Source organism: Stegastes partitus, unplaced genomic scaffold, assembly GCF_000690725.1.
Source record: "Stegastes partitus isolate 25-593 unplaced genomic scaffold, Stegastes_partitus-1.0.2 Scaffold863, whole genome shotgun sequence".
Taxonomy (NCBI): Eukaryota; Metazoa; Chordata; class Actinopteri; family Pomacentridae; genus Stegastes; species Stegastes partitus.
The window spans coordinates 223,535-227,076 of NW_007578594.1; the positions used below are offsets into that span (position 1 = coordinate 223,535).

Consider the following 3,542-nt stretch of genomic DNA (forward strand, 5'->3'; position numbering starts at 1 on the left):
CAATGATCTCTAAGTTTTGTGTCTGTGTCTCTCCCACGTGTCTTTCTTGTCTGATCCTGAAGATATTCTATATTTAACCTAAAACTAAAACACCTCTCCCAGTGATAAATGGATATCTAATACTGAGTCATAGCACTGAGTCTATATCATCAGTAGTAATTTACAACACATGCCTAAACTTGCCAAACACCACTAAAGTTACTTTTTCCTGACAATGAGTCAAACCGCTGGCGTCTAAGTTCGTTAGCAGCAGTCAAACAGCCTACTACCCGGCGATGGAGCGCAGTTGTCAGGATGGCCGAGCGGTCTAAGGCGCCAGACTCAAGGTGACAAACCTTCCTAAGCACGGGACTTCTGGTCTCCGAATGGAGGCGTGGGTTCGAATCCCACTTCTGACAATACTTTTTTGCACGCAGGACCAGCCTGCTACGGTTTTCAATGAAGTGAAATGCCTTTTTAACGGGTGAAGCAACACTAATAATAAGATATTTTAAAAATGAATAAACTTAGATGTAGTTGTAGGATTAATCACATACACTTGAAACTTTTCTAATACTACTTTGCATGCTACTTAATGACTTTTAAGTTATACAACAGTAGATATCAGAAAAAACAAACAGAAATAGAATCCAAATCAAACACACACGTGTAAAACTGACTGAAATGTAGTGGCTGTCAGCTTGTATCGAGCTGACTTTATTTATCGCAGTGTTTTAGGGTGCTCAATGGTTTTAATGAACTTGTATAATGAATATAGACTTGTATAGGTTTTGACCAAATACAGTCTTGGAGATGAACTTTCTCAACAGCTTCTGAGACTGAACCAGGCTGTGGAAGTAAATATCAGGCAGGACTTTGTATCCCTGAAATCTCTACCACCCATAGTTTAATAGAGTATTGTAAATGAGATATAATAGTATGTGTTAAACTCATAGCACAGTTTTTATGATATTCATTAGATATCAAACAATACGGTTTATTTGAAATGAAATGAAAAATACTTTATTTATCCCAGAAGGGAAATTCAATACAATACAATTCAAATACAGTTTTTATCACAAATTTGTACTTTTGTATAATAATTATCATGAAAAAAACAAGTACAAACAATATTAAATATATCTGTAGATACATCTATAGCCTCTGTTAATAACGTATTAATGTAAAATACAAAATACAGTATTTAATAAATATGAGATAACAGGATACAGCTATACAATGAATGTAATACTACATCATATAGCAATGCATAACCTTTTACATCTTCTAGTATGAGCTGTCTATACGTTTAAGAAAGTATTCACCCTCTTGCTAAAGTAAAAACAAATGTCAAACTGACGTTAATAAACTAAAAATGTATATTATATTTATTAAAAAATCAATTCAAATGAAACACATTTGTGTTAAGAAAGTGTTGGAAATATTACATCCCAAGTGGTAATTATTTGGCGCTTCACCAGCACAAGAGAAAAAATGATGGTGGTGATGTTTTGTCATATAAAAAACTGAAAAATAACTTTTTAAAAAATCCATAAATATGAGTGACACAGATATGTTGGATTTGACACACAATATATTTCACTTTAAAAGAATTATAGAATACAATAACACAGTAAAATATGAGAAAACTATCAGATATTAACTAAAAGACAGTTTACATCTCATAAAGCTGCACATATTTAAATAAAAAAAAGAAAAAAGTGTATTTATCCTCCTCTCAGGTTTGCTAATTTGTAAACACATTTGACAAACTGACCTAAATTAATTTAGGTGAAATGCAAAGTGACTCTTCCTCAATGTTTTGTAATACAATTAGATATAAAAAAAAAAACATTCTTTAAAAACAATACAAATAATAATAATAAACAAAAAACTTCCCATCATAAATAATAAGGCGGTTGAGATTGTGATGCCAAAGTGCAGTGTCCATCGTGCAGGAGTGTAGTTATGTGTATGTCTGTGTTGTGTGTGTGTGTGTGCATACACTGACATGTTGTTTGATCCAGTCTGCTGGAGTTGACAGATGAGGAGCTATGATTTAGACTCTGATCCGAGGTCAGAGTTCTCAGTCCTGACAGCAAGAGGAAGGAAGCTTTTCCTGATTCTCTCTGTGTTTACCAAAATAGCAAAAAAATATTAAACAAGTTTAATTTTATCCTATCTTATCGATTCAGAAGATTCATTTCCAGAAGGACTTATTTGGCACTTTAGCAACATCAGACAAAATGTAGAGTTTCACCTATAAGAACCCCTTGTGAACTCTGTGTAAGTGCTTACGGCCATACCAGCCTGAATACGCCCGATCTCGTCTGATCTCGGAAGCTAAGCAGGGTCGGGCCTGGTTAGTACTTGGATGGGAGACCGCCTGGGAATACCAGGTGCTGTAAGCTTTTTCTCACATAACACACCATGCTGCTGCTGCTGCTGCTGCTGCTTTACTGGAGACACAGCTTGGAAAGACAAGATAACTTTATGTAGAAAGAACATTTAAAACAACAGTTGAGCAAAAATGATGTACACTTAAAATAAATCATAAGATAAATTAAAAAAAATTTGTTTGGTTTGTCGGCTGGTTCACTTCAGAGAGTTTGATGGCTGTTTGGGATAGAACTTGTATTTCTGGCTGTAGAGGAGCTTCTGTACATGAATTAACATTTGACCATGTTTTAACGTGGGAATTGTTAGTCTGGATGGCAGCATGTTGTTTAGTCCTCATCTTTGCTGCAACTTCAAACCTATGAATGCTTGTTTAATACTCACTGTTAAACAATTTCATTTTCTTTTTGTTAATAATTATGACCACTGTCACTGCAGGCATTTGACTTTCTTTCTTTCTTTCATTTTTTATTTTTTTTTACACTGTTATTATGTAGGATTATTACTCCTTTACCACATCTACTCTGTCTACTGCAGTGAAATCACTACACACATTAAATCTAGGACTGAAAATACAAAATGTTCTTGGTCTAGTTCTAGGATTAGGTGTCATTTATGTTAATTTATTTTTGCAAAATCATCTCAAAAAGTTCAAGTTGACCAATTTGTCCTTGCAGGATGTTGAGCAGGTTGACTTCTCTGGTGTAAGTTTATCAAAGATCAGAGAAGCAGATGTATATATTTTTTTAATTTACACAATGGCTTGTTGGTTTTATCTACTTAATGTATAAAATAAATATATATCAAACCATTCTGTTTGGGATCTTAAAACTACAAAGGCCACAGTAGATGATTCCATTGTTATTTTACCTGATAATGACATGAGTATGCTACTTTCACAGCTTGTCCGAATGCAAGCCGTAGTAACCAAGTTAAACTACAGAAACAAGTATTTTGACTGGAATAATCCTTTCAAACCACAACTTGTTAATTAGAAAGCACTATTTATGTGGAATAAACCTTTAAAATTACAGGTACTTGGACATGAAGTAGTACTTTGTGTGAAATATGTATTGAATAAACTTTAGAAGTATTTTTTTTCTGTATTTTGGGTGGAATTATCCTTTAAAACAACAATTCAAGTACTTTAGTGATCATTTATTACT

At 33.6% G+C, this 3,542-nt stretch overlaps 1 long non-coding RNA gene and 1 other non-coding gene across 2 annotated transcripts in view; both read left to right on the forward strand.

Moving 5' to 3' along the window:
* Nucleotides 1-3,542, forward strand: part of LOC103365683 (uncharacterized) — a 4,925-nt gene that overhangs the window by 156 nt on the left and 1,227 nt on the right. The gene's annotated exons all lie outside the window — the stretch shown is intronic.
* Nucleotides 289-398, forward strand: trnal-caa (transfer RNA leucine (anticodon CAA)). Its single transcript has 2 exons — nt 289-326; nt 353-398. It is a non-coding gene; the product is annotated as a tRNA-Leu (tRNA).